At 33.1% G+C, this 24,677-nt stretch overlaps 1 pseudogene; it reads right to left on the reverse strand.

Moving 5' to 3' along the window:
- Nucleotides 1-5,431: 5,431 nt before the first annotated feature.
- LOC146898171 (zinc finger CCCH domain-containing protein 30 pseudogene) lies at nucleotides 5,432-8,082 on the reverse strand (annotated as a pseudogene).
- Between the last annotated feature and the right edge of the window lie 16,595 nt (nucleotides 8,083-24,677).

Here is a 24,677-nt window from a genome sequence, read left to right on the forward strand (position 1 = left end):
CCAGTAAATATGATCAGAAGTTAATTGAGGAGGGGATGCTCTGAACATGATACACTAAAATTTGGGAACTGAGAAAATTTGTTTTATGATTTTTCTGTAATAAAGATTGGAAATCATTATGGAATTTGTATCGTGCCTTTGGTTTTGAGCTGTTAAAAAAAATTGTCTTATGATAAACATAGTTGTCATACTCATTAATTTGATTTGACGACACAACATGTATAAAATAATTGTATTCGACAGGGGTAAAGATCCTCTTCATTTGGTATAATAAATGGAGTATACAATTTGGAGAGAGATAGACACATAAAATAGATACTGGGTCCTACTATTAAGGAGGTCTTACCATCATTAATTACTTTTTAGTTTTTCGATTTTTTTGTGTGTCTATATCTCTCCAAATGGATGAAATGGAGAGAATAATAAATGGAGAGGATCTTAACTCATTCGACAGAGCATTAATAAACTCAAAAAGTAGTAAAAATTATTGTATTGAAAATTAAAATGGGTTGACACTTTTTTTGGAAGATAGACAAAATGGGAAAATCATTATAAACACACATACACACATGTGGAGGTGCTGAAGTTCAAACCCAGACCAAGTGGAGTGTCATGAAGAGCAGCTTGTACTTCACCGTCCCTGGAGAGATAGGACACCCCTTCGTCTTTCAGGTGAAAGGACTTTCACGGCGGTCCTGGCGGCGACGTTCCCGGGAATAATCCTCCTTCCTTTGGTGGTTTCGGTGTGGGAGAGAGTATTTCCCTCCGTGGTGGCTTGAAGGCTTACCGCAATGAGTACGGTGAGTGGATTAACTTATTTTTTATTTGTCGGAATCTTAAGGAGGCTTTCTATCGCCTTTGCGACGGTTTGCCGGAACGGAAGCGGCGTCATCTACTGATATCGGTGTTCCGTGGAGTTTGTTTAGCTAAGCAACCTCAATCTGTGTAACAATATTCGTCGGAATCTTTTCTTAATTTCTTTCCACGTGTTCGAGTCTGTTATTTTGCTGTTGGAGCAAGTTCACCAGATTCGTCAAGATTTCGTTCGTCTCTGGCGGCGGAGGGAGTGGAACGTCCTCCGTGCGCGGTGGAGATGGAGGAAGAGGCACATCCTCCGTTCGCGGAGGAGGTGGAGGAAGGAGCGGTGTGTCCATTGTTGGGGAAAGACAAGCGTCGATCGTTGAATTGAGCACAACGTCATTTCTGTTTCCTCCTTGATTCACCGGTTCGAGAATTGGAATTGTTCCATCTTGGAGGATTTGAATCGCAAGACGTGATTCTTGCGCAGTGGAGGAACGACTCTTTGTGGCACTTCTACAAGTTTCGGCCATTACTTTGGTGGATGAAGCAGTAATTGTCAACCGTTGCGGTCGAGGAACGTGTAACTGAAAAAAGTTACGACGGAGGAGCTTGTAACAGAAAATGGTTACGATGGATGATCGTTAGACCGTGGCAGTTAGCGAACGATCCCCTCCTTCTAGCACCAAATGATTTTTCCGGTGAGGATGGATGAGAGGCAACAGTGGCGAAATGTGATGCGATACGGTGGTGAAGAGTCTTCGCGATGGGACGGAAGGTGCCTGCAGGCACGTTAACACTCCAATGCTCAAGTCAGTAATGGAACTGAGAAAGAATGTGTAGAAAGTGTTGTGAAAAGTGAATCCTACCTTGAGAGTGAAGCTAAGTCACTCTAATATAGGCACGCGTGAGAATAATTGTCTTCGGATTTTGCGGCGTGTGATTAGTGAACAGTTAAAGGAAATGTGATATAGTGATCGTCGCGCGGAGGCGTGCTTGAATGTAATACGGTGCACTGATATTGGCGTGTTCCTTCAGGCATCGACCCTTAAGGCGGTGCAACAAACACAATATGAATATATGTCCAATTTTTTTCTTTTATGATTTTAAAAGTGTAAGAAATTAGATCGAGTATGTATAAGATTTTGGCCTGACTTTTTCATTATCCCAATTATACTTTAAAACAACTTTTTCTATAATAATTATTGTTGTTCGTGTCATTAAAAAGATAAGAATTTAGATTATTATTTTTTTGGTTATATTGTTGGTGTCATTGAAATAGATAAACATGATTAGTTTGTTTAGATTTAATTTGAACGTAACAATCATTTATATTTATACTTTTAATCAAAATCAAAATTTCATTAAAAAAACACCGTTCATAATTTTCAAAATTTAACGCAATAAAAAGAGTAAATAATTTAAATCATACTAAGAAATTAGTTACTAAAACATTTAAAAAGGTGAACTAATAAATCTACCAAACTTTAGATAATGTGTGCTTTATTAATTAAACAAAAGATAAAAAACACAAGTAATTTATCATTGACTTTAAAATAAAATAAAAATCAATTTTGAATATTAGATAAATCACACATAAATGATTTTATTTCATTCTCATGAATTAAACACAACTTTTGGAGTCATGCATTTCAACCACAAACAATATTGTCAACTACATGCACGAACCACCAATATAAATTTCAAAGAATGCATATCTTCCTCACTCTTTGTGTATTAAATATGGATCTTTGAGTCATGCATGTCATATGAGAATGAACATTATATATGTTAGAATTACAAATTTATTGTAAAATTTATTTAAATCATGATATTAATAGTTTATGTATACTATATATAAAGAAATAAGCTTAAAATACATAGGTTTGGACTGGATTTTTCATTACCTATTTAACCATTCATTTAAACTATTTTATTTTTTATTTTATCCTTTAATAATATTATTATTTTAAAATTTAATTAAAAAATTAAATCACATTAAAATAGGAAATATCCCGAACAATATTATCAATATTATATCTAAAGGGGATAGGGATTTTTGGGCTAAATAATTTATAATTTCAATTATACCCTTCAACAAATTTTCGTTTCTTAATGTTATATTTTTTTTTTCAATTATACCCTTCAACAAATTTTTGTTTCTTAATGTTATATTTTTGTTTTTGACAGACTATCTTAATGTTATATTATTGATGGTATTTAAAAAGATAAGGATTTATATTATATTTGTTAAAATATTGTTGTTATTGAAAAAGATAAACATGGTTTTTTTGGTTTATTACAATTTGAAAGTCACAAATATTTGTACTTATAATTTTAATCAAAATCAAAACTTGATATAAAATACCGTTCATAATTTAATTGCGTTAGCATAGTAAAAATGTGTTCGTCTTTTCGCTAGTATATATAATTTAGAATAGGGTATTTAACAAATTGTCGCCTTGTAAGTGATTATTTAGAACTTCGGTGAAAAAGAGAAAGACGTTTTTTCAATAAAAAAAAAAGAACAAAATAACACATGTTTCCTTTTAATGTATTCCTTCCTTTGCCTGCTCCTCTCGTCGTTGTTAGCTTTCACCAACCACCGCCGACCCTCTATCTCCTCATCCTTTCATCACCCCTTTTCCTCTCATCTTGGTTTTGCCGCCACCGTCGTATATCGTTGTTATAAGATAAAATGGTGTAGTTGTATTTATTTGTTTTTTTTTTTTTTTACAAAAGTTGTACTTATGTGAAACTTGGCTTATTTAAATTTGATTAAAATTTAAGTTGCATACCTATACACATAGAATAATGTATTGGATGTATTTAAGAAACTTATAAACGTGGCTCTTTTTTTTGTTAAGTAAACTTGGCCTATTTAAATTTGATTACTATTAAATATTTATTCGAAGAAATATAAACAGATAGATTCGGTCACAATTGTTGTTTTTGGGAAATGCACCGTTTTAGATTCAACATAGAAAATCTTATTTTTTGATAAATAATGTAGAGAAAGTATGGTAGGGATAAGAAACAATGTGTTTCTTTCTATTTTACATTTTTTAAGGGGGTTTTACATATTTATATATTTTGTAGATATAGCATTTCTATTCTATAATTATGCTATGAAATAAATTATTAAAACACAATAAATAATTGTTAAAATAGTATATTATTTTGACAAATTTCTCCCTAAGGGAGTACGGGTTAACACACTAATTCTTTTAATGGCAAAGAAATAAATATTACAAAAAGAAAAGAAGAGATACAAGCACCACCGACATCTTCTAAATCCTAGAGGATTAAAGGAAGAGATAGCAAGAAGGTAATAAAAAAACCAAAATCCATCTAGCAATCACACAACACCATAAGCGAGCACTTGAATTGCTACCAAACCAACTTTAAAATTTGAGCAATCCCAGAAGGATTGTCCCAAGTAAATGTGCATAAGTCACACAAAATTTTGAACAAACTAAATTATTTGTTATTATATGTCACAAAATTCTAGATGTACATAACAGAACTATATTCAACAGCCAAAACCAAATTCATAAAATCTCTAACACATAACAAACTACAAACCAAATTTTTATGTTGATTACAATTCCACCAGCCAAAGCCAAATTCTCTAAAACGTAACAGAACAAAATCCCAATAACACTGTTGAAATCAGTTCCCTGAGCCACAATATCCAACTCTGCTGCTTCAGCCTTGTAAATTGCTAACTCATATTGAAGTTGAGATATCTTGGAATGACATTGCAATAATTTAGCAACACTTTTAACCTTTTCAACCCGCCCTTGGAAAAATACAATCAAATTTAGCGTTAGTGTTTGTCAATCATATCTCCACTGTATATCTATTTGCAATGTAACTTTCTTTGATAATAATCATATGTTTTTGGCCTTTATATGCATACTTTCATTATATTTTGTAATATTATGTTTTGGACAGTTCCAATAAAACTTGTTATGGTCTGCATCCTATAATGTGTTAAGTGCTTAGTTTGATGAATTTTGTTGTATTTAGAAGATTTTACTTCCTATTAGATTATGAGTGTGTAAACTCTGATGTATTTATATATATCAAAATAATTTATAAATGGGTTAATGGTGATTTACCTCTTGTAATATAGGTCATTTCCGGTTTTCCCCCTGTAATTTTTTTTATTTACCCCTCTAAAAAAAATCGGAATACACCCCTAATAGGTCATTCAAAAACTAAAATTTCTGGAAAAAATAAAAATAAAAATTGGTTTTTGAATGACCTATTAGGGGTATTCCGAAAAAAAAAATTTAAAGGGGGTAAATAAAAAAAAAATTACAGGAGGGAAAACCGAAAATGACCTATATTACAGGGTAAAACACTATTAACCCTTTATAAATTGATGCTTGTTTCTATCAAGTAAAATCACACACATTTCGAGTTAAGGAAATTTCTATTTCTCCAAGGAACTCATACTATAACCACAATTTGAAAGATTAGTTATTTAGTTCCGTGTCTCCTATAGCACTCACGCGTCCCAATGGCATTTTTCTCGTAGAAACATCAAATTCCAGCTTCCACGTCGACATGAAAACCCACAATGGTTTTGAGAAACACATATTAGTACCTAACAGGTTATTAGTCTTTCAACAAACTTTATATTATCGTTATAAATTGACCAGTAAATATGATCAGAAGTTAGTTGAGGAGGGGATGCTTTGAACATGATACACTAAAATTTGGGAATAGAGAAATTTTGTCTTATGATTTTTCTGTAATAAAGATTGGAAATCATTATGGAATTTGTATCGTGCCTTCTGTTTTAAGCTGTTAAAAAATTTTGTTAGTAACACTGTAGGTAGAAATGGTCCATCAAAATTACTTGCTCAATTTATAACAGTCCATCCAAATTCTACTTGTTACAAGAGAAAATGTAAAAAAAAAAAAAAAAAATATCAGTTAAAATTAAATATCTACAAAAATATAGAATGAAAAACTATTATTCATATATTGGAAAAATAACATATGGTTCATGAGCTCAGTAGCCCATTCTGCTTCCTTCAATACCTCTCTTCCTTGTTGTCTTCTTCCAGGAAATGTCACCAAAAGAATATATATACCTTAAGAATTTATACACCAATTCCAATTTCAATAAGATATATGAAGTGTCAAATTAACTTAGACTACAAGCTGATTCAGTTTCAATTGTTCAAGCCAAGCTCCTAAAACCGAATGATAAATAGATTAAATTTGTGAATTGGAATTCAATCTAGCAGAAGATGTGATAGGGACAGAAGATGCACACTTCTCTTTAATCATCTTAGGTGAGGATTCCTTCAGTAGGACTTGGACCCATGATAGATGAGGCTCTTCGTCCTCGTTTATTTTATGTTCAAATGAGGATGTATTCTGCATTTGGCGACTTAGTTCGTCTCCATTTACGGACCAATCAAACATCTCATTAGGTGATCCCAAATAAGACCATGGGTCAGTAGGTGATCCAACAACTGAGGAAGGGATTTTGGAACCAAGTTCCTAGAACTAACACTCTGCAGTTGTTTCTTGCGATGAGGAAATGGAGACATTTGAGGGCTCATTGAGGATATTGGTTCAACACTTCTAAGTGATGGGACACCAAATGAAGCATGTAACTGAACATGCTCAACATTCTTGGGAGACAGCATATCAGTATTTGAAGGTGAAAACATGTTTTCAAGCTGTTTAAGCTTATTCGTGGCAGCTGATTCATGTGAAGGGGAGAAAACAGAAGCCATTGTTGGGTCAGAATACCTTAGGCCGAAAATTTCTGCAGTAAAAAGGTCTTCAAGATTTGATGGAATTAGTGCCTTAGGCCGACAAGTACTAGGACCGGGTTGTGAGAAAAAGTTCAGGTCATTCATAAGGTGTTGCTGCCCATCTAAATAGCTCAACACATTGATGTTTTCAGGCAGAATGTCGCGAGCACGGAGAGAAGATCCCAACCGACTAGATTGAAAATTGCTTCCTAAAACATTTTGTTGTGCCCAAACAGCACTTGAGAATGAGATGCCATTTCCAAAAGGGGGCATCTGCTGGGAAAAATTAGATGGATTCCTGGAAGAGATTGACGGGGGTGAACCGACCAAACAATTCATTGCAGCAGCCGTGATCCAGTTAACGAAAGCAGTGGCCTCAATTCCGTTTCACCATGTGCGAAAAAACACACATTTTTATTACAAGTAGTCCCTTCTTTACAGAGTCATGTTCGATACTGATCTGGGTGTAACCAGCACTCGAATATTCCATGAGCATATTCAGACTTATCTCCATGCCTACAAGCCCCTTTCCTAAATTCAGGGCAAGGCAGACAGCTGTAGTGGAACCTTCTACGATCCCTCCTCCGAGCATTCTCTCCAGGATGCACATATGGACACTCAGTCCAATCATGATATTGTGCACGGGAACGACGAATGACCTTGAAAGAAAACACCCAAAATTCATCGCTTGCATACATGCTGTTTTTATACCAGGAAATGATGGATCAACTGGATATTGTTTCTTCACGGTAAATTTTGAATCCACCACAGGAGAAGGTCGTGACACTGAAGAAGTGTATGGCAAAGACATCCCATTTTCAAGAAAATCAGAACTAGAAGAATCAACAGACGCCGAAATAGAGAAATCACCAACAAATATATTATCAGATGCATTATCCAAACGTAGTTTCTCAAGAACTTCTTTCAATCCTTGCATATTAGGAGGAACAACAATGACATCAACAGAACGATTTCCATTGCTATCGACACAACTAACATTTGCACCTGTGGATATAAGAATCCTCATAGCATCAACAACATTAGTAGACCCACCAGAAACAGCACAGTGAAGGGCAGTACTTTTGTTTACCCCGCAAGCAAAATTCACATAAACATCATGATACGAGAGTATAACCTTCATAAGTAGCAGCAACCATCAAAGGCATTTTGTGCTCAGGAACAATTTCTGTAGAACCGTTTTGTCGACCATACCAAATCCCCACCTCGTTAATTGAAGAAGCTACTTCTTTGTTTAAAAGAAGCTTAAAACCTTCGTAGTTATTGTGAGAAGCAAGTACTAGTAAGCTGGGAAAAGAATCTTTAATATTATATTGACAGCTACTGTTTCCATATCCTCGAAACTTCTACGGCTGACGACAATACACAAAATTCAAGACCTTGATTTTAATTCTCTGGGCCACCACACGTGCTCCAGTTAACTGGATACAAACTCCAAACAAAATACTGAAACAATATGGTCTGTCCAAACTCCAAACATCATTTCTCTAAAAATAGTTGGAATCTCTTCATCTAAGTCTTTATAAAAAGTGATTTTAAGACCAATTTGTATTAGGCTTTTTTTCTAGGAGTTGCCATCATTAGCTAACAGTAAATAAAACAAACGTTTCTGCCAATGAATCAAAAAAAAAAAAAAATTACATGATTTGTATACACTTTTTAAACATATTGTGAACTTCTAAAAAAATATGCAGCAAAACATGATTAAAAAAATGAAATTATCCCTAAATATAACTCTAGGGACTAGGGGTGTTTTTGTTTTTCTAAATAAAAAGGACTAAACGATTTTTTTTACTTTATTTGATTTAGAAACTATAAACTACTCATAGGACCGAACAAGAAATTTTGTCTCTCATTAAACCATGAACAACGTTTTATACATGTACAAACTATGAAATATATTAAAATACAATTTTTATTTTCAAACGAAAAAAAATACTATATTTTTATCTCTCTTCTATGGAGTTCTATAATGTGTCATGTTATGTCTTGTCATGTGCTTAAAGTTTTGCAAATCAAATGTATTTCAAGCAAATATTATAATGCTATACAACAGAAACATTGATGCAAGGTAAAATTATTCAACAAAATAAAAATAATTAATCACAATATATAGCAAAACATATCAAAGTAATAAAAAAACGATAAACAATAGAAACACGAGGAATCATCAGTAGAATTGAGACTAAAAATGTGATCGGAGTAAGTAGTGTGAAACAATGAGATTTGGAACATAGAAGGCTTTAGGTTTGAACTTCCAACGATGATAGTGATGAAACATGAATGAGAGAGCAATAGTTTATATAGCTCAGAAATTGAAATGAATTCAGCAAGGAAATATGTCAATTGTGGAGTTAAATCCAGAACGAAAATATTCTTCATTATTATTAGTACTATTACTAGAACAATAAATATGAAAGATATTAAATTGGAAATTATGCAATTAGTACTCTATTAAACAATTTTTATGTATCAGACATGTAAAAGAAATTACCCGTGCAACCAACTAATCAAATCATATCAAGTAGATATTTATAAGGATATTTTAGAAAATAGCCTACAAAAAGTGGCACAATGAAGTTATTTGGTGCATATTTCAAAAATATACAAATTAAATTTATTAATTAGATGGTACAATTGATACTACCTCCGTCCCAATTTAATTGACACAATTTTGTTTTCCACACATATTAAGAAAAATGTATAAATAAAGGGGAAAGTGAAATATATTGTATAGGGAATGATAAAAGTAGTATTATTTAGTGTTATATTGTATTGGGAATGATGAAAGTTGTATTTATTATGAATGAAACAAATGAATGAATTAATTCTCATTACATGTGAATGAAGCAAGAGTACAACTTATATAGACAAGTGAATGTCCATAATATCTATCATATACAAGTTGTATTCTAACTATCCCTAGATAACTTGGGGCGCAAGCTAACTCTAACTAGGGTTATTATCACTAGTGTCTTTACTATTATCTTCATTATGCAATAGCCCCCCACAAGGTGGAGGTTGGTAGATGTCTACCAATCCCAGCTTGGATAGTAAAAGATGAAAAGGCTGAGGAAGCAAAGACTTTGTGAAAAAATCTGCAATTTGGTCCTGAGATGTGATAGGAAGCAGTTTCATGACACCAGCTTGAAGCTTCTCTCTAACCAAGTGACAATCTATCTCAAGATGTTTGGTTCTTTCATGAAAAACAGGATTGGCTGCAATATGGAGGGCGCTTTGATTGTCACAATAGATGACTGGTGGCTTGATGCATGAAAGTTGCAAATCCTGAATGACATAGAGAAGCCACTGCAGTTCACAAGTGGCTGCTGCAAGTGCTCTATATTCAGCCTCTGAAGAGGATCTTGAGACAGTCAACTGCTTCTTAGTACGCCAAGAGATAAGTGATTTGCCCAAAAAGAAGCATTGGCCTGATATTGATCTTCTAGAATCCAAACATCCTGCCCAATCAGCATCTGAAAAACCCAGAAGTTGGAGAGTGGAATCTCTGGGAAAAAATAAACCTTTGCCTGGACAGCTCTTGAGGTATCTGAGGACTCTCATGGCAGCAGCATGATGGATATGTGTAGGCTTTGTGAGGAATTGACTCAATTGTTGTGTGATGAAAGTGATATCAGGTCTAGTGGTATTCAAGTACAGCAGTCTCCCAATCAATCTTCTGTAGGAGGATATGTCTTCATACATGGGGCTGGAGTCATTATGTAACTTGATAGAAGGATCTGAAGGAGTGGAGACTGGTTTAGAGTTTGTGAGACCTGAATCAGCAAGCAAGTCTAAACAATACTTTCTTTGGCACAAGGAAATGCCTTGTTTAGAATGAGCAACCTCTAAACCAAGGAAATATTTCAACTGTCCAAGATCTTTGATTTTGAAAGAACTGTGAAGAATATCTTTGATGTATTGAAATTCAGAAAGTGAGTTCCCAGCAAGAATAATGTCATCCACATATACAAGGAGGATAGTGAATGATTCAGATGAAGACTTGGTGAACAAAGAGTGATCTGAATTTGCTTGCTTGAAACCTTGAGCTATAAGTAAAGAAGTCAATCTTTCATACCACTTTCTGCTTGCTTGCTTCAATCCATAGAGAGATTTAATTAGTTTGCACACCTGATTTGGTTTGGAGGATTTGACACCTGGTGGAAGCTGCATGTACACATTTTCTTGCAGCTCACCATGAAGGAAAGCATTGTTAACATCAAGTTGGTGAATGAACCAATGATGCATAGAGGCCAAAGCAATAATGAGTCTGACAGTTGTGAGTTTGGCAACAGGTGAATATGTATCAAAGTAATCCAAACCTTCAATTTGATTGTACCCTTTAGCAACTAAACGTGCCTTGAATCTTTCTATGGAACCATCTGCATGATGCTTGATCTTGTACACCCATCTGCAGCCTATTGGTTTGACTCCTGGTGGTAAATCAACCAATTTCCAAGTACCAGTTTGTTCAAGAGCAGAGAGTTCAGTCTCCATGGCTTTGTTCCAACATTCAAATTTGCTAGCCTCAGTATATGTTTTGGGCTCAGTGTGAGTGGTAAGAGACAAAGCAAAATGAAGATGATCATTAGACAATTTATTATAAGACAAATAATGGGAAATAGGATAAACAGATTTATTAGTAAGAAAAGAAGGTGATGCAGATGATTGGCATATGTAATCTTTAAGATGTGGTGGTGGCTGTCTGCATCTGGAAGAAACTCTTTGTAAAGGTTGAGTGGAAGTATCAATAATAGGAGGGGAAGAGGATGGTTGTGGAAATTCAATGTGAGAATCAACAAAGGTGGATTCAGGAGAGTCATGGGAAGAGTCTGAAGGATGTGAGTCAAAGGGAAAGTAATCTGAAGGTTGATGAGAAGAAGATGGATAGGGAAGAATGTTGTCATGAAAAATGACATGTCTAGAAATGAAAATTTCCTTAGAGTGTAGATCAAAAAGGACAGAACCTTTGAAGCCTGACTTGTAACCTAAGAAACAACATTTTCTGGCTCTAGGGTCAAGTTTGGATCTGTGAGACATAAGAGTTGAGGCATAACACAAGGAACCAAAAACTTTAAAGAGTTTCAGGTCAGGTAAAGAATCATATAAGAGTTGATAGGGTGTTTTATGGTCAAGTAAAGGAGTAGAAACTCTGTTGATAAGAAACACAGCATGACTGACTGCATAACACCAAAATTGTTTAGGGAGTTTAGATTGAAATAATAAAGCTCTTGCCACATTAAGGATATGTTGATGTTTTCTTTCAACTCTGGCATTTTGTTGTGGTGTTTCAACACAAGACCTATGGTGAATAATACCTTTAGAGGCATAAAACTCAGGGAGAAGAAATTCAGGACCATTATCTGACCTAACAGTTTTAGGTGTGATGTTATATTGGGTATGAATCATGGTAATGAAGTTCTTAACATGAATGGATACATCAGATTTACTTTTAAGTAGAATGATCCAAACAAATCTACTAAAATCATCTACAATGGTGAGAAAATATTTATGGTTATGGACAGAAGGAATGGCTAAAGGACCCCAAATGTCAAAATGGAGCAATTCAAATTTAGCAGAAGCAATAGAAATGCTTGGAGTAAAGGGCAGTTTTCTTTGCTTTGCCAAGTGACATATGTCACAAACATCTTTATTATTACAGGAAATTGAAGGGTACATAGAATGCATATGTGACAATCTCTGGTGAGAGAGATGTCCCAATCTATAATGCCATAAGGCTGAAGCATGAATTACATTGAAAGAAGATTGAGAAACATTATTACAAGAAACAGACAAATTCTTATTGAAACTATGAGAAGAAGGTTTGAAGGAATCAGCAGACACCACCAATCTGTATAAGCCATTGAGGTTTTCACCCAAACCAATCATCCTCTTGGTACTCAAATCCTGAATAATGCAACTATCAGTGGAAAAATTGACAAAACAAGATAATGATTTGCACATTTTGGAAATTGATATGAGATTAAAACTGAAAGTAGGACAATATAAAACATTGGTAAGGTATAATGAAGAAGAAAAGGAAACATTGCCAGCATATGTAACTAAAACAGAAGACTTGTTAGGCAAGTTAACATTTGTAGGTTTGATTTTATAGAAAGAAGTAAAATAATGCAAAGAGGAACATATATGATCATTAGCACCTGAATCTAAAATCCAATGATGAGGAGCAGAATCAAGAGAACAAGAGACAACACTGAATATACCTGCTTGATGAGAATCAGAAGCAGATGGAGTGGAAGTATGAATATGATTAGAAACTGGACCAGTAGGGGAAGAAACTGAGGAAAGCAAATTAGCCTGTTGGAGCAAAGCCACAAGATGATCATACTTCTCTTGAGTTAAACTAAACTTGGAATCTGGTGCTACCACATCATTGGAGCCACTAGTGTGAGTTGAATCAGAAACTTCAGCATGAGCATTATTTGCAGATGAATTACCCTTATTAAAGGTAGGGTGTCCATGTTTCTGATAACAAAACTCTATAGTGTGATTGTATCTATTGCAAAAGGTGCAATACCTATCTTTACCCTTGCTATTTGAAGGACCAGGAGCACCCTTACCACGAGGGTTAAACCTTCTTGCATCTGAAGCATTAACAGAAATGCTGGATTCATCAATAACAGGAGGAGTAGAAAACACAACATTTTGGCTTTCTTCCTGAACAACCAAAGAATAAACCTTGTTGATAGGAGGTAAAGGATCCATAAGAAGAATTTGAGTCTTCACAACAGAGAAAGACTCATTCAAACCAGTAAGAAACTGAAGGATTAGATCTTCAGTTCTGTAGTATTTAGCAAGGCGTATAGAATCACATCTACAAGTGTGAACACAGGTGCAATTTGGAATAGGTCTGTGTGAATTCAATTCATCCCATAAAGTGCGAAGCTCAATGAAGTAATCAAGAACAGATCTGGTACCTTGCTTGAGATTGTTAATGGTGGATTTCAAAGAAAGAATACGAACACGATCAACCTTTTGGAATCTTTCTTTCAGATCATCCCAAGCAGACAAAGCAGTCTCATGAAATACAATAGTTTGAGCTATGGATTCCGTAACAGAATTCACGATCCAAGAGTGAATCAAATGATTACAACGTTCCCAAGCTTGACGATTGAGATCATCAATGTCAGGTACAGAAATGGAACCATCAATGAAGACAAATTTGTTCTTCGCGCCCAAAGCTCGTTGCATAGAACGATGCCATGCAAGATAATTGGAACCGTTGAGTTTGGGAGTGATAGCCAAAGAACTAGGTCCATCACTAGGATGAATATAGTATGGAGAGTCTGAATCAGAGTTAGAAGGTGCAGAATTTCCACGGGCCATGAAAAACAGAGTATGAACAAGGAGAGAATATAGAAGAGAAATGCGAACGAATTGGAACAAAAGAAAGTGTAATTCGAAGCAAAAACAAGAAAGAGGATGAAGTTGAAGTATCTTCAACAGGAAAGAGGAAGAAGAAAGCTTCGAAACGAAGCTTGAAGAAGAAGCAACAATGGCGGAAAACGGTTACTGGATCGTAACTAACTCCTCAAAGAGGAGAAAAAAAACTTCTGATACCATATTATGAATGAAACAAATGAATGAATTAATTCTCATTACATGTGAATGAAGCAAGAGTACAACTTATATAGACAAGTGAATGTCCATAATATCTATCATATACAAGCTGTATTCTAACTATCCCTAGATAACTTGGGGCGCAAGCTAACTCTAACTAGGGTTATTATCACTAGTGTCTTTACTATTATCTTCATTATGCAATAGTATTGAAAATTGAAATTGGTCAGTTATTTTGGGACACTTTTTTTTTAGAAAATGGGTCAGTTATTCCGGGACGGAGGGAGTAAAAAGAAGGAATTTAACTAGTATACTCTATCGATTTAAAATTATTTTACATATGAATCCAATTATATATTATGATCACGTAAATTAATGAATATGAAAACACGTGTTTGTCATACTCATTAATTTGATGTAACGACACAACACGTATAAAATAATTGTATATCGGTAGAGCACTAATAAACTTAAAAAGTAGTTAAAATTATTGTATTGAAATTAAATTGGGTTGACACGTTTTTTTTTTTTTGGCAGGTTGACTAAATGGTAAAATCATTAATTTATAAACTCACATACACATAAGTGGAGGTGTTGAAGTTCGAACCCAGATCAAGTGGAACGTCATGAAGAGCAGTTCGTACTTCACTATCCTTGGAGAGATAGGACACCCCTTCGTCATTCAAGTGAAAGGACTTTCACGCCGGTCTTGGCGGCGATGTTCCCGGAAATAGTCCTCCTTCCTTTGGTGGTTTCGGTGTGGGAGAGAGTATTTCCCTCTGTGTATGGTTTCCTGAAGGCTTACCGCGACGAGTACGGTCAGAGGAGTAACTCGTGTTTCCTTTGTCGGAATCGTCAGGAGGCTTTCTACCGCCTTTGCGATGGTTTGCCGGAACAGAAGTGATGTCATCTACTGCTGCTGATGTTCCGTGGCGTTTGTTTCAATGAGCAAGCTCGATTTGTGTAGCGATTTTCGTCGGAGTCTTTTCTTGATTTATTTCCACGGGTTCGAGTCTGTTATTCTGATGTTGGAGCAAGTTCACCAGATTTATCAGGATTTCGTTCGTCTCTGGCGGTGGAGGGAGTGGAATGTCCTCTGTGCGCGGCGGAGATGGAGGAAGAGGCACATCCTCCGCTCACGGAGGAGGTGGAGGAAAGAGTGTTGTGTCCATTGTTGGGGAAGGACAAGCGTCGATCACTACATTGAGGACAATGTCGTTTATGTTTCCTCCTTGATTCACCGATTCAAGAACTGGAATTGTTAGATCTTGGAGGATTTGAATCACAAGACGTGATTCTTGCGTAATGGAGGAGTGACTCGTGGTGTCTCTTCTACGAGTTTTGACCATTACTTTGGTGGATAGAGCAATAACTATCAACCGTTGCGATGGAGGAACGACGGAGGAGCTTGTAACAAAAAACGGTTACGATGGAGGATCATTAGACCGTGGCGGTTAGCGAACGATCCCCGCCTTCTAGCCCCAAATGATTTGTCCGGTGAGGATGGATGAGAGTCAACGGTGGCGAAATGTGCTCTGGTACGGTGGTGAAGAGTTTTTGCGATGGGGCAAAAGGTGCCTACATGCACGTTAGCACTCCAACGTTCAAGTGAGTAATGGAATTGAGAAAGAGTTTGTAGAAAGTGTTGTGTAAAGTGAATCATGCCTTGAGGGTGAAGCTAAGTCACCCACATATAGGCGCACGTGAGAATAACCATCTTCGAGTTTTGCGGCGTGATTAAGGAACGGTTAGAGGACATGTGTATGGTGATCGTCGCGCGGAGGCGTGTTTGAATGTACTATGGTGCACTGATTTTGGCGTGTTCCTTCAGGCGTCAAGCCTTATGGCGGTGGACGTTTAGTCCACGTGTCAGTATGGGATTGGCCTTCTGGACGGTTCAAAACAGTATATAATATTATAAATGATGTTGCCTAAATTGGCTAGGATGAATGTGGTGAGAATATACATGTAAAAAATATAAAAGGTTACAGAAACCACGTGTCGATCATTTCTTGTGAGATATACATTTCCATAAATACATTTGAGGAAAACCGTCGAATCTATACTATACGTAAAGAAAATAGCCTCTTTTGGCTCTTTTGGGTTGACTTTTCTCTTTCCCAAATTACCCTCAACTTTAAATACAAATAACACATAACACATAGATAAGAGTAAATTCTAATATTATAAATAAATGGGTAACAAACGCAATCTTTATTGTCCACAATATATCAATTCTTTTTCCTTATCCCCTATTTTTTTTTAAAAGATAATTGATGGGAGTAAATTCAAAACTAAAAAAAAAAAGTAACAAACGCAATATGAATATACTAGCAACAGACCCGTGCTAAGCACGGGGCCCGTGCTACGCACGGGCTGTGCGTTGAAGTGCGGGTTATGCGTCGAAGCACATTTGCAATGTTATATGCATTGAAAAATAAGAAAAAAATAAACGATAAAGTTGACGTTAATGATAAAAACATTGAAATAATTTTTATTAAATATTATAGCGTAGAATAATAAAAATATGTCAAAATATTAAATATAGTAAAGATCTCGTGTTTTTTATATATTGTAAATTGAGAATATATGAAAAAACTAATGATAAAGCCGACGTTAATGATAAAAGGGAAAATTATTTTGACTTTCGTTGAGATTTTCTTAAATAACACAGACACCCCATCTAATTTTTGAAACACACCAATCTCCCTTCATTTTATCCATTTCAATCACTTTGTAAATATACAATTTAATCCGTCAGTTTGGTTTGTTTGTATCAGCTTTCTCTTTTCACAAATAAGTTAAATGAAGTGTTTTTCTCGCAATGGAGAAACAATAACAACATTTGTTTTTACCACCAAATAGAATCTAACATCGACAATTACAGAAGAGGTCAAAAGAGAATATAGAAATGAGAAATTTTTTGGTGGATGGACATTATGGTTGATCAATGAAAAGTAAATAATCTTCTATATATCCGTTTTATTACATTAGAGTTTAAAAATTAAACCACCTTGACCTAGGAACAATAAGCTGGGGAAAATTACCTACATGAAAAATGGAAAGAAAAATGGTCGAAAATTAAATGAGTTTCATACTTGTATGAAGAAGTTAATTGCTCAAAATAAATGGAATTAACAAAGTTTAAACCATGTTATATTATAAGAAAAGTGTTTGTCAATTTGATTAAAAAAAAAGGATATTAATATTTAGTTAAAAAATAGAGCGGGTGTTTGTGTTATTTAAGAAGATCTTAAATAACAACCGCTCAGCTTTTCATCTTATATGGTTATCTTGTGTGTGGGTGATTTGGCTTGAAAGGAATGCTCGGGTTTTTCACCAAACAGAAGCTTCGATTAATCAATTGCTAGATAAAGTTAAGCTTCAATCTTACTGGAGGCTGAAAGAAAATCGTCCTAGTTTTGTTTTCTCCTACCATTCTTGGTGGTTAAATCCTTTACCTTGCTTGGGAATAATTATGTAACAGGGTAGCTCTCTTTTTTGGGTTTTCCTGTTTTTGTTCCCCGTATTTTTTTATTGTATTTGATACTCTTTCAGCTGGGTTTTTGGCACTCCTTGTGCTGAAATCTTTAGGCGTTCAGTAATATATTCCATTTTAGCTTCTTCAAAAAAAAAAAAGATCTTAAGGGAGGTTAGTGTAATTATATGTAAAAATATTTAAAAGTGTAAAGATTTCATTATTGATAAAGATGTCGTTATGAGTCTTGTTTATAAATTGTACAACTGTATTATTTACTGTGTTGACGGTCGATCCATTAATTGTTTTTCGCAGAGGTTCAAGTTTCATATTTTTTTGTAACCTGGTTTCGCGCACGTATATGGGTTTGCTAGGTTGCGCCCGTGATTAGTGAATTTTTGTTAGGATAGATTTGGGTCGATCCTCTTGGTCTGATTTATTATGTTGTATCCCCATTTTGGGTTGTACCTGAGTCAGGTCTAATGCCCTCAGACTCTTTATCTATTTCTTTTTATTTAATATAAGTTTTCTTTTGACTAAGTATTTTTAGAAGAGAAGCAATCTTTTTTTTTTTAAAATGTCTAATTTTTTAAAAATAGATATATGCCTTGTAATAAATATTTTGTAACTTTCTTGAAGTTATGTTATTTTTTTTAAGAATGAAGTTTTGTTATTTTGTGATTATCAATCAGAAATTATTGAATTTTTTTTTATTTTCTTAATGAAAATATTTTTTCAATGTTTTGTTAGTATCGAAGTTAACCGTCTCAACCATATTTTGTTATTTTATTGATAAATGAAATGTATTTATTAATATTTTTTATTAAAATTTATATTTTTGAATATTTTTTTTGTTTAAATATGTAAACAATTGTCATTTTTTCATTGGATTACCTACAAAAGAAAAACTCATGGGAAGGTAGTTCTATTGCATCCTAAAAACTAAAAAATCATAGGATATGTAAACAATTGTCATTTTTTCATTGGATTACCTGCAAAAGAAAAACTCATAGGAAGGTAGTTCTATTGCATCCTAAAAACTAAAAAATCATAGGAAGTTAGTTATGTTGCATCAATAGACTCAGTGTCAGATAAAAGCACATGAACGTCATAAAAAAATAAAAATTGGTCAAATCACAAAACTTATTTTTAATAAATGTAAATTGAATATATAATTTGCTTTCAATAAAATAAAAATATATTTTGATATTGAATAGAAAGTTATATATATTTTGATATTCAATCATTTAGAGATTATTTTTGAAAAAGTGGAATCAGTTTTGTGTTTGTTTATCATAATAACAATCACTTCTTTGAAAAAAAAATTGTTTGGATACAACTATATAAAATGGATTTTGTGGTACAAAATTATCTTCTTGTTTGAAGTTTTTTTTAAATTTATAGAAAACCCCGTAGAGCTTATTCGTTACGAATTAAAATAAAAATAATTTTGACATTCAATAATTTCGTGATTTTTTTAAATTTCAATAAAAATATCATAATATATTTTGTGTTTGTTTATGGTAATATAAAATCATTTTAAAAAAATAATATACTGTAGTTTGTTTATATACATCAATATAAGTCCTCGTGAACTTAGCTCAGTTGGTAGGGACAATGCATAATATATGCAAGGTCTGAGGTTCAAACCCCGGCCACCACCAAAAAAAGATACATCAATATAAAAGAAACTTTTTGTTGCAAAATCACATCAATCTTTTGAAATTTATGTTCTCTCTCAGCTAAATAGGTTCTTTTGTTACAAAAGACACAAAAAAATAAATATAAGTTGAGGTGTCAAAATATTCAGATGTGGCAAAATTGTGTTTTTACTGATCATTAACTTTCATAATTAGAGAAAGATAATAGATTGTATTTGTTTTTTAAACTCTTTAGATATTTAAAAGTTGAATTATAAGAAAATTTGTTTTGATTGGGATTAAGATTAAGTTTGTTTGCAGATTAAGTTAGTGTGTTTTATTGAGTGAATTTGTCTTAATTTGTTTTTAAAAGAGAAAAAATCGGGGGAAGTTGAAATAAAAGACGCAAAAGGATATAATTTTGATGACGTGTCATAAGATTAAGAATGGGTAAGATTGTATTTTTGGTAGACATTAAGTATCATGATTATTTTATTTTTTTTTGACGTTTAAGTATCATGATTAGAAAATAGAAGATTGTAATTTTTTTAACTCTTTAGATATTTAAAAGTTGAATTATAGGAAAATTTGTTTTGATTGGGATTAAGATTAAGTTTGTTTTTTCTTTAAAAAAGATTTAGTTAGTGTGTTTTATCGAGTGAGTTTGTTTTAATTTGTTTTTGAGAGAGAAAAAATAGGGGAAAGTTGAAGCAAAAGACACAAAAGAATATAATTTTGATGACGTGTCAAAAAATTAAGAAGGGGTAAGATTGTATTTTTGGTAGACATTAAGTTTTATAATTAGAGAATAGATGTCTAACATTTTTTCTTTTATTCTTTTAAATGTGTAAAAAATTAGATCGAGTATGTATAAGATTTTGGGCTGACTTTTTCATTATTCCAATTATACCCTTGATGAGTCAATAATTAGTGTTTTTAATATATTATTTGAGTCTATTTTATTTAGATTTTATTTGCTTTTATTTCCTTTTTTGTAACTATTTTACTTCAATTGCAAGTTATTTAATTTCAGGAACGAATATTCTAAAGATTGAGTCTTGGAGCAAAAGAAAGGAGATTTGGAGCTGATTTGGGCTAAAAATACGAAGATTGAATGCAAAAATATGAAGCCCCCAAGTCAGAAGCTTGGCACAGACCGCGCCACCAGCCACACGGCCGTGCCAACACCCAGAGTCACTTTTGCTGCTTTTCTGCTTCCCGGACAAGCTGCCTATTAGTTTATTTTTGACCTAAAGCCTGTGGTTTCTTGTGCAACACTTTAGTGATTTATTTCTTAGGGCTTAAGTTAATATTCGACTATAAATAGAGCAACCATCAAGCTTGTATAATTATCTTTTGTTCTCTGAAATTAATAGTGACAATTGTTTTCTTTGAATAAAAGTTCTACTTTTTATTATTTTGTTTTATGTTCTTCTCTTCTATGTCTACAATGAACATGAGTGAGTAGAATCTTCTTGTCTTGGGATTGTTGGATGAGTCTAATGACATAATCCTAATCAAACCAAGCCTCGAACCCTAATTTTATGTAAATCTACTTTCTAATCTAATTTCACCGTTTTTATAATGAATTAACAAGTATCAAACTCATAATGCGACATCGGAGGGTTAGTACTTGTTAATTCATCATCACAAATATCAAAGCGAAGCATCGAAAGAAGAAGTTTTGATATTGGAACAAGTGAAATTAGACAAGGATTGCAAAACATGATAATAGTCTAGCAAACCTTGAGACAATAAAGTTTCGTTTTTCAAGGATTCTAATAGCAATCAACCATGAGAATAGGCGTGGTTGCTAGAGGAACACACTCACTGAAACCGAAAGGAGATGTGATAAGCTTAAGAGAAACTTGTCTTTAGAAAGTAGGTCCAACATAAAGTTCTAGGTTTAGGGTTTGGTTTGCAAAGGATTTGTCACCATGACGAACCAATAATCTCAAGGCGTTTTTTTATTATTATTTTCAAAACCGTTAAAAATCCTAACTTTACAATTTAACTCTCTTCTAATCATCCATAGAAGTTAATTGAATTCAACAACTCCTTGTCGGAACGATACTCTTTTATTACTACATCGGTGAACCGTGCACTTGCGGATTTACTACATCAACCCTAAAATAACTTTTTCTGTAATAATGATTGTTGTTGGTGTCATTAAAAAGATAAGAATTTTTCGACCAAAAAAAAAAGATAAGAATTTAGATTATATTTTTTTTCGTTATATTATTCGTGTCATTGAAATAGATAAACAAGATTAGTTTGTTTTGTTATAATTTGAAAGTAACAATCATTTATATTTATACTTTTAATATTCAAAATCAAAATTTCAAAGAAAAACACCGTTCATAATTTTCAAAATTTTATGCAATAAAAAGAGTAAATAATTTAAATCATGCTAAGAAATTAGTTACTAAAACATTTAAAAAGGTGAACTAATAAATCTACCAAACTTTTGATAATGCATGTTTTATTAGATAAATCACACATAATTGATTTTATCTCATTCTCATGAACTAAACACAACATTTAGAGTCATACATTTCAATCATAAACAACACTGTCAACTACATGCACGAACCACCAATATATATTTCAAAGAATGCATATCTTCCTCTCTCTTTGTGTATTAAATATGGATCTTTGAGTCATGCATTCATTTTTTTTTGTTGCAAAGTCATGCATGTCATATGAGAATGAACACTATATATGTTAGAGTTGCAAATTTATTGTAAATTTTATTTAAATCATGATATTAATAGTTTATATATACTGTATATAAGGAAAATAAGCTTAAAATACATAAGTTTGGGCTGGATTTTTTATTACCTATTTAACCCCATCATTTAAACTATTTTATTTACTATTTTATCATTTAATTATATTATATTAAATTTTAATTAAAAAATTAAATCTCATTAAATTAGGAAATATTCCACTACAATAGAAACAATATTGTTGGTGGTATTGAAAAAGATAAACATGATTTTTTTGGTTTGTTACAATATTGTTGTTGTTGTTGAAATTTTTTGCTTCCGAAATTGATATACAATACTAAAACATTTTTTTAAAGCCACAAAAGTCCTAGCGATTCCTTTACTAATAGCATTTTATTTTCATTATTAGTGGTTCCTTTTATTTATGGCCATTCTTTGTCATCATCATCATCATCATCATCATCATCATCATCATTATTATTATTATTATTATTATTATTATTTTCTTTCGGTTGCCACATAAAAGTTCATTTTCACTTTTCTTCTTCTTTTGGTTACCACATGGTAGTTCCTTTTTCTTTTCATTTTTATAGATTTAACAGCCTTTGCATTTATGATCAGTTTCTTGGTCTACACTTACTACGTGTTATGATATTAAAGTTGCATCTTTAAAATTGTTGATAATTTGACTAAATTCTAATGATAAATCAATGACGTTTAGATGAGATAGCTTGATTCTCTTCTACCTTACCCAAGGTTTCAAATCCAACACTGAGCATTGTTAAAACTAATAACTACCATACTTGGTTTTTACGAGAGAATGTCTTATTCTTATTTTATTAAGAACAAGAGTTTGGCTTTATATAACCTTACACATGGTTCAAAAATGAAAATCATGAAAATAGATGCAACCACGTTACAGGCAGAAGAAGAAAAACTAAGTCATATTATTGAATCATAGAAATGAATTAAACATAACCACACAATCATATAAATAGATGCAACCAACGGAATAAAGATTTATGTCCAAGGTCGACAATCTGTGCAGACTCAGTCTCAGCTTTCTGTCCAAGGTCGGCAATTTGTGCAGACTCAATCTCAGTCTCACCTTTCTGTCCAGAAGGGTCAAAATTCTTCCATGACTCAACTTCCGATTCAGGCTCAACTTTCAATTCAAGCTCAACATTTTGTCCAGGGATTGCAGCTAAGCTTCCAGAAGAATTAGTAGCCTGCCCATGCTCATCTTTCAGTCCAATGAAAGCCCTCATGTTTATTTGTATTGTACCCAAAAAAGTGTAGGGTAGTTCGGGTTTAATTAGGTTTGTTCTTTCAATTAGGGTTTGATTGAACAAACCCTAATTCAAAAATTGAATTTTGTTTATATTTTCTAAGGGAAGCTTCCAATGGGAAGCCAAGCTTTTCCGTCACGGATTCTTACCTTACTTGGAATTTTATTCGAATTTATTTATTCAACACGCAACTTTTATTCGACGACTTGAATTTATTCGAATTTATTTATTTAATACACAAATTTTATTCGAATTCACGATGGGTTTAATTAGTCTTTATTCGAATTTATTTACTCAATATTCAAATTTTATTCGAATTCACGCTGGGTTTAATTAGTCTTTATTCGAATTTATTTATTTAATACGCAACTTTTATTTGAATTCACTTTATTCGAATTTATTTATTCAATACACAATCATAAAATAAATGCAAATATAAACAAAAATAAAGGAACAAAAATAATAGACATAAAATCTCATTTTATTAATATAATGGATACATTTACAGTATTACACCACCCTTGTCTCTCCTCCACGTCCCCACTCACCCACCAGCAACATCAACTTCACCAACGCTGCCCTCCCAAACCTCACAACCGTGTCATTCTTGTTGCATCCTTAACATTTTGTTGAATAAAACTCTCAAGGGAGCTCTAAAGTTGGGTGGCATTTAGCATGGGAAAGGAAACTTCTTTCCCACCATGGGAAAGTGCCTTTCTCCAGGACAGGTGGCAGTTGGCAACCGGGAGGAAAAAAAACTGAAAATTGATTTTTAATGTTTTTTTGTTTCTTCCAGTGGCACCCCCCATTTACTTCACTTCAGTATTGTCTCTCGTTAATATTCAAAATCAAAATTTCATAGAAAAACACCGTTCATAATTTTCAAAATTTTATGCAATAAAAAGAGTAAATAATTTAAATCATGCTAAGAAATTAGTTACTAAAACATTTAAAAAGGTGAATTAATAAATCTACCAAACTTTTGATAATGCATATGCTTTATTAATTAAACAAAAGATAAAAAACACAGAGTAATTTATCATTGACTTTAAAATAAAATAAAAATCAATTTTGTATATTAGATAAATCACACATAATTGATTTTATCTCATTCTCATGAAAAGATAAAAAACACAAAGTAATTTATCATTGACTTTAAAATAAAATAAAAACCAATTTTGTATATTAGATAAATCACACATAATTGATTTTATCTCATTCTCATGAATTAAGCACAACTTTTAGAGTCATACATTTCAATCACAAACAACACTATATATGCACGAACCGCTAATATATATTTCAAAGAACACTACCAAAAAAAAAAAAGAATGCATATCTTCCTCACTCTTTGTGTATTA

Source organism: Medicago sativa, chromosome 8, assembly GCF_051527215.1.
Source record: "Medicago sativa cultivar Bolivia chromosome 8, Bolivia_mono, whole genome shotgun sequence".
Classification (NCBI taxonomy): Eukaryota; Viridiplantae; Streptophyta; class Magnoliopsida; order Fabales; family Fabaceae; genus Medicago; species Medicago sativa.